At 45.4% G+C, this 7,414-nt stretch overlaps 2 non-coding genes across 2 annotated transcripts; both read right to left on the bottom strand.

The window, feature by feature from the left end:
• Positions 1 to 1,486: 1,486 nt before the first annotated feature.
• Positions 1,487 to 1,649, bottom strand: LOC135028482 (U1 spliceosomal RNA). The gene has a single exon (XR_010224785.1). It is a non-coding gene; the product is annotated as a U1 spliceosomal RNA (small nuclear RNA).
• Positions 1,650 to 1,801: 152 nt separating this feature from the next.
• Positions 1,802 to 1,965, bottom strand: LOC135028470 (U1 spliceosomal RNA). Its single transcript, XR_010224776.1, has one exon. It is a non-coding gene; the product is annotated as a U1 spliceosomal RNA (small nuclear RNA).
• Positions 1,966 to 7,414: the final 5,449 nt, after the last annotated feature.

The raw sequence follows: 7,414 nt of genomic DNA, 5'->3' as shown, positions 1-7,414 counted from the left end.
CGCACAATATTGGTGGCGTTGTCCGATGTCACAAATCCCCAGGAGAGTCCAATTGGGGTAAGCCATTCTGCGATGATGTTCCTCAGTTTCCGTAAGAGGTTGTCAGCTGTGTGCCTCTTATGGAAAGCGGTGATACAAAGCGTAGCCTGCCTAGGAACGAGTTGGCATTTGCGAGATGCTGCTACTGGTGCCGCCGCTGCTGTTCTTGCTGCGGGGGGCAATACATCTACCCAGTGGGCTGTCACAGTCATTTAGTCCTGAGTCTGCCCTGCTCCACTTAACCACAGACAAGTGGACATTGGGTACAACTGCATTTTTTAGGACACTGGTGACTCTTTTTCTGAGGTCTGTGTACATTTTTGGTATCGCCTGCCTAGAGAAATGGAACCTAGAGGGTATTTGGTACCGGGGACACAGTACCTCAATCAAGTCTCTAGTTGCCTCTAAATTAACGATGGATACTGGAACCACGTTTCTCACCACCCAGGCTGACAAGACCTGAGTTATCCGCTTTGCAGCAGGATGACTGCTGTGATATTTCATCTTCCTCGCAAAGGACTGTTGGACAGTCAATTGCTTACTGGAAGTAGTACAAGTGGTCTTCCGACTTCCCCTCTGGGATGACGATCGACTCCCAGCAGCAACAACAGCAGCGCCAGCAGCAGTAGGCGTTACACTCAAGGATGCATCGGAGGAATCCCAGGCAGGAGAGGACTCGTCAGACTTGCCAGTGACATGGCCTGCAGGACTATTGGCTCTCCTGTCTAAGGAGGAAATTGACACTGAGGGAGTTGGTGGTGTGGTTTGCAGGAGCTTGGTTACAAGAGGAAGGGATTTAGTGGTCAGTGGACTGCTTCCGCTGTCATCCAAAGTTTTTGAACTTGTCACTGACTTATGATGAATGCGCTGCAGGTGTCGTATAAGAGGGAGAACACATATTTTCAGATGAACATGGGAGGGCAGAAGGCTGCCTAATACTGAAGCACCCCCAAACAACAAACCAAATGCAACAACTAGTGCAAGCATTCCTGGGGGAAGGCCTGCAGCAGATGGATTTGCATATGGTGATGTCATCCAAGCAGTGGGTCAAAGTTGGCTTCAACCCTCGTCTGCATATGAAAAGAAAAAAGGGATGTGCAGGGCATGGCGGCCTTTTGCGGCGCTTGGATGACCCCTAATTCACATTAAACACCTCCACCCTCCTTCGGTGTGGGGCTCATGTTGGCTATGCCCCAGCCCCTGAAGCATTCAAGCTGATTTCTTGCAGAAGCTGGGCACTGTAACAGCTCCAGAGCTGCTCTGTAAAGCATGTAAAAGGGTGAGGGCCCTGCAGCACTACCTGTAGTTTGCATTGACGTTGGAAGGCACAAAGTAAGCAGACAGGAGAGGTCATAATAGTGCGCAAGGGCATAGAAGGGAGCGGCTCAAGAAAAGAGAAGTGGAAACAGACAGCAAACTAGGCTGGAGAGAGACCTGAGACAAAGAGATCTGAATTATACGAGAGCCGACCAGGGGAAACACAAATTATGCAGTCAAGTTTCTTACATTTGGGGAAATCGCAAGAGCAGCACACCCAGAGTGCAATGGGTGAGCCTTGCCCTGGGAGAAGCACCTTCATGATCATAGTATCTCACCTGGCAGGTAAGTAGGAGTTGGGCTAGAGCTGGGTAGGGTCGCTGCTCGGGCACTTCCCTGTCAAGTGAAGGAGATCCAACTGAGTCAGCACAAGGGAACTCTCGAAAGAAGAACAAGGCTAGAGGAAGATCTAAGACAAAGAAATCTGACTTTTACCAGAGCTGACCAGAGGAAAGCACAAACACAGTCCCCCACTACCACAAATAATGAAGTCGAGTTTCCCACATTTGGGGAAATCACAGGGGTCAGCATACCCAGAATGCAATGAATGAACCTCACCCTGGGATAACAGTCTTCATTACCATGATATCTCCTATGCAAAATAAGTATGATTTGGGATAGGGCTGGGGAGGGCCGCTGCTCAGGCACATCTCTGTCAAGTAAAGGAGATTCAACTGAGGCAGCACAAGGGAACTCTCATCTGGGGACAACAACTGCAGGGAGAACACATATTTTCAGATGAACATGGGAGGGCAGAAGGCTGCCTAATACTGAAGCACCCCCAAACAACAAACCAAATGCAACAACTAGTACAAGCATTCCTGGGGGAAGGTCTGCAGAAGACGGATTTGCATACAGTGATGTCATCCAAGCAATGGGCAAAAGTTGGCTGGAACCCTCATCTGCATATGAAAAGAGAAAAGGGGTATGCAGGGAATGGCGGCCTTTTGCGGCGCTTGGATGACCCTTAGTTCGCATTAAATACCCCCACCCTCCTTCGGTGTGGGGCTCATGTTGGCAATGCCCCAGCCCCTGAAGCATTCAAGCTGATTTCTTGCAGCAGCTTGGCACTGTAACAGCTCCAGAGCTGCTCTGTAATGCAAGTAAAAGTTTGTGGGCCCTGCAGCACTACCTGTAGTTTGCATTGTGCATTGGAAGGCACAAAGTAAGCAGATGGGAGAAGTCAGGATAGTGCGCAAGGGCATAGAAGGGAGCGGCTCAAGAAAAGAGAAGTGGAAACAGACAGCAAACTAGGCTGGAGAGCTCTTCTGTCTATATTTTGCAAACCTGCTCTTGTCCTCTCCAGCTGCTCCATGTAGATTTGACGTCTGGAAAGGTGCATAACCCACTGACAAGCAGGCACACTCCTGCATGAGTTTTCTCTCTCACTAGCTGGATGATACACAATCATTTGCATGTGCTCCACCTCCGACACACCACCCACCCAACCACCCAGTGACCAGAGCCACCCACAAGCCAACTGGCTCCGTGATTTAATTTGCACAGTGTAGTCATCCAGGCAGCATGTCCTTCTCAATGGAAGGATCTCTGGTTCCATGGAATCTTCCACATTGGAATGCTGCGGAATAAAAAGGATTTAAATATTCAGCTTGCTAGCATTCAATGTACCTGCGGCTTGGCTTTAGCACATTGGTCTTCATCCTGTGGCCCTCCAGCTGCTGTGAAACTACACATCCCAGCATGCCCTGCCACAGTTTTGCTATTAAGGTATGCTAAAACTGAGGCAGGGCATGCTGGGATGTGTAGTTCCACAGCAGCTGGAGGGTCGCAGGTTGAAGACCCATGTTCTAGCATGCCTGTTCTATGATGCATGTACCGTGATGTCACAATCAGCTTGGAATGGGGTGTCGAGCAGGCATTTGCTGACAGCCACTTGAGGGAGACACACATCAGGAGATGCAGCATATCGGAGGTCTTCGATGCCTTTCCAGCAAATGCACACCACCTGCTGCTGGTCTGGACACAAAACAATGCCCACAATCGAAGTCCCAAAATGCCCAACTACAGGATTCATGTAAGTAGTGAATTTAGGAATGAATTTAGAAGTAGGAAATTAAGTTAGTTCACAAGTACATTCAAATTCAGATCTAAAGTCTAGGTAGGCCTCACGTCCTGGCAGCCCCCAGCACTTAAAAATGCCTTGATTAGAGGTAGAGAATTGAATGTAGATAAAAAGTAGACACAAAATAAGACTCCACAGAGCAGTTATCAGGTGTCTTTATCAATTGTTGCATTTAAAAAATCAAGCAATTAGGGAACACAATGTTGCAACAATGTAACCCTATTTGCAAAATAGTACTAAATAAGTTTGTCGATGTAAGACATTTGCAAAGGCGCATCCAAAACACGCTGAAAAATGCAACTGAATCTGTTTTTGGAGGCTAGAATAGGAAATGAGCATCGGTCCTACAAGTACTGAAAGCTCTTCTCCCTTCTCCCTTTTCTGAAAAGCCATTTAATATATGGTTCCCAGATAGGGGACATATCAGATATTGCCTTTCAAAAGCAGCAAATATCATACCACTTCTATTGCCATCAAAGATAAACATTGATTGTTTTCAGATATTGGATTGAAAAAGCAGTCTTTATTGACATAAAGAAGCAAAAAAACATACATAAACATTACACACATAAGTACCGTGTTGCAGCACAGCCAAAACACAATACAAATGCTGTCGGTATAGTACAGTTCAAGAACTACAGCACAGGCCAGCCTACACTATAAATCATGAACTGCACTATACATTTAAACAATACAATAATACAACAGTTAATAAGGCTATGGGTGTGGAGTGTAAGAGGGTGAGGGAATCACAAGCCCGAAGCTTTATTGAAAGACAGACACATATAAAGGGAGGATTAATAAATACAAAGATATCCTTTACTATAGAATGTAGTCCAATCCGGTCTTTCAACTCTTCCACAACTGAAAAACGGATAGTGTTCCCAAGCCTTCCATCCTGGAATATCTTCAGTCTCTCGCCAATGAAGAAAACAATCCCTCCAGCAGACTCTTCAACCACGATACAAGATCACAGCCAAAAGGGCGAGAAGCAACTACACTTGCGTTTAACCAAAATGGCTAAAACTTAGTGAAGGAAAGTGCAGTGCACCAAAACATAAGCTGACACAATCATGGAGAATGCGCCAGCATATATGCTCTTCTATCTATATTTTGCAAACCTGCTCTTGTCCCCTCCAGCTGCTCCATGTAGATTTGACGCCTGGCAAGGTGCATAACCCACTGACAAGCAGGCACACTCCTGCATGAGTTTTCACTCTCACTAGCTGGATGATACACATTCATTTGCATGTGCTCCACCTCCGACACACCGCCCACCCAACCACCCAGTCACCAGAGCCACCCACAAGCCAACTGGCTCCGTGATTTAATTTGCACAGTGCAGTCATCCAGGCAGCATGTCCTTCTCAATGGAATAATCTCTGGTTCCATGGAATCTTCCGCATTGGAATGCTGCGGAACAAAAATGATTTAAACATTCAGCTTGCTAGCATTCAATGTACCTGCGGCTTGGCTCTAGCACATGGGTCTTCATCCTGTGGCCCTCCAGCTGCTGTGAAACTACACATCCCAGCATGCCCTGCCACAGTTTTGCTATTAAGGTATGCTAAAACTGAGGCAGGGCATGCTGGTATATGTAGTTCCACAGCAGCTGGAGGGTCGCAGGTTGAAGACCCATATTCTAGCATGCCTGTTCTATGATGCATGTTCCGTGATGTCACAATCAGCTTGGAATGGGGTGTCTAGCATGCATTTGCTGACAGCCACTTGAGGGAGACACACATCAGGAGATGCAGCATATCGGAGGTCTTCGATGCCTTTCCAGCAAATGCACACCACCAGCTGCTGGTCTGGACACAAAACAATGCCCACAATTGAAGGCTCAAAATGCCCAACTACAGGATTAATGTAAGTAGTGAATTTAGGAATGAATTTAGAAGTAGGAAATTAAGTTAGTTCACAAGTACATTCAAATTCAGATCTAAAGTCTAGGTAGGCCTCACGTCCTGGCAGCCCCCAGCATTTAAAAATGCCTTGATTAGAGGTAGGGAATTAAATGTAGATAAGAAGTAGACACAAAATAAGACTCCACAGAGCAATTATCAGGTGTCTTTATCAATTGTTGCATTTAAAAAAATCAAGCAATTAGGGAACACAATGTTGCGACAATGTAACCCTATTTGCAAAATAGTACTAAATAAGTTTGTCGATGTAAGACATTTGCAAAGGTGCAAACAAAACACGCTGGAAAATGCAACTGAATCTGTTTTTGGAGGTTAGAATAGATGCAGGATCAAGTAGCTCAATGGGTAGGGTATTTGATTAGAATTCAACAGGTTATAGGTTTGAATCCTGGGTATGATAGTTTGAGGTGTTATTTAATAAAGTATGTTTATATATTAGTCACACATGGCTTACTTGTACAAATGGCATGTCACCAGTTAGTGCTGACTGCTGATATGCCATTTGCACAAACACGCCATGTGTGACTGTATATGCATTTAAGGAAGGCACCCCGGCAATACCACAAACCATTGAGTGTCAAGTATACTAGATATATCTTCATATCTCATGTGCTTTCTCTGAGACCAATCTTGTTATGCCCCTTCCCCACAAGGCATGCGCCTTTTGTCCATATTGCAAAAATGGGGAGGGGGGGGGGCATATAATTATCTGTCACAGGGCACCAAAAAGTCTAGTTATGGCTCTGGTATGCATTATGTAATCTGGCAGACCATATCTCCAACACTGGCTGGTTGGAAAAGAAATCCGGTTATCTATGTGAGCAAATGACCATCAACGATTTACTCTCAAACACTAGAAAATGGACAAAAATGGTCCCCTAAACAAATTGGTTAAATTTTGGGTTTAACCAATTTGTGTAATGACCATTTTTGACCACTTTTCTAGTGTTTGGGAGCAACTGGTTAATTGACATTTGCTCCTATACATTACCAGATTTTCATTCCATCCATCCAGACTGGATAGATAGCCTGACAGATAATTGTGTAGTGTACGCCGAGGATAACTGTCAGTTGTGCTTTCTTTTATGACGGCACATAAATGGGTGGGCAGATCCAGAGCAAGCACTGCCCACTCATGCATAGTTGTCAACTGATGTGAAGTTCCAGGGGGCAATCTCAGTTATAAAGAAAAGTATCTGGAAATTGTCCCTAGTTTAAAAAAAAATAAAAAAAAAATTGATCAACTCCATTTATTTAGTATGATATCCCAGGTGATAGGATGCCGGCAGTCAGAACAACATACTTTATTAAATAACACATCTCAAACTACCATACCCAGGATTCAAACCTATAACCTGTTGAATTCTAATCAAACACCCTACCTATTGAGCTATTTGATCCTGCATAAAAATTGTGAACATTATATGAAGCTATTGGTACTTTGAAAAAAAAAGTATCAGCATTACAACGCAGCAGATCCATGCAGTTTGCAGCCACACACTACATGTATCTGCTCAGCCACAATGCTGATTATTTCTTCACAAAGTACAAGGTGAGCTCCAAACAGAATTCTCTAGCTTAGAATTATGCCAAACCTAGAAGTCGGGCCCCCCACCCTGGGATCCCCCAGAGGGAGGCCTGCACCATCATGCGGCAGGCTTGTCCGTTTTGGAAGCAGGCTGATGGGCAGCCCAGGCTTGCTTCAGTCTGGGCTTGGCAGGTCTGGAAGCATGAGCTTGCTTTGGGTATGCCTGACCTTGGGTACGCTTTACCTTGAGGATGAAAGGGCCAAGGGAAAGTACTTTTAGCCTTCTGCGTGGTAGGAGTCATACTAGGTTGGCAAGCTGTTTTAGCAGTAGCCAGATCAGCTACAATCTTATTGAGGTCTTCTCCAAAGAGAGTGTCTCCCTTGAAAGGAAGCACCTCCAGGGTTTTCTTGGAATCCATATCCACCGACCAGGATCTCAACCAGCTGTATAAAGTATTACCTTGGAACTGGCTCTCCACTCCCCATTATCTGGTTATCATGGCTTCCTCCGCCAGTGTCCAG

This window comes from Pseudophryne corroboree, unplaced genomic scaffold, assembly GCF_028390025.1.
Source record: "Pseudophryne corroboree isolate aPseCor3 unplaced genomic scaffold, aPseCor3.hap2 scaffold_476, whole genome shotgun sequence".
Classification (NCBI taxonomy): Eukaryota; Metazoa; Chordata; class Amphibia; order Anura; family Myobatrachidae; genus Pseudophryne; species Pseudophryne corroboree.
The sequence above is the reverse complement of the archived record's forward strand: the minus strand, read 5'-3'. Positions and strand labels throughout refer to the sequence as shown.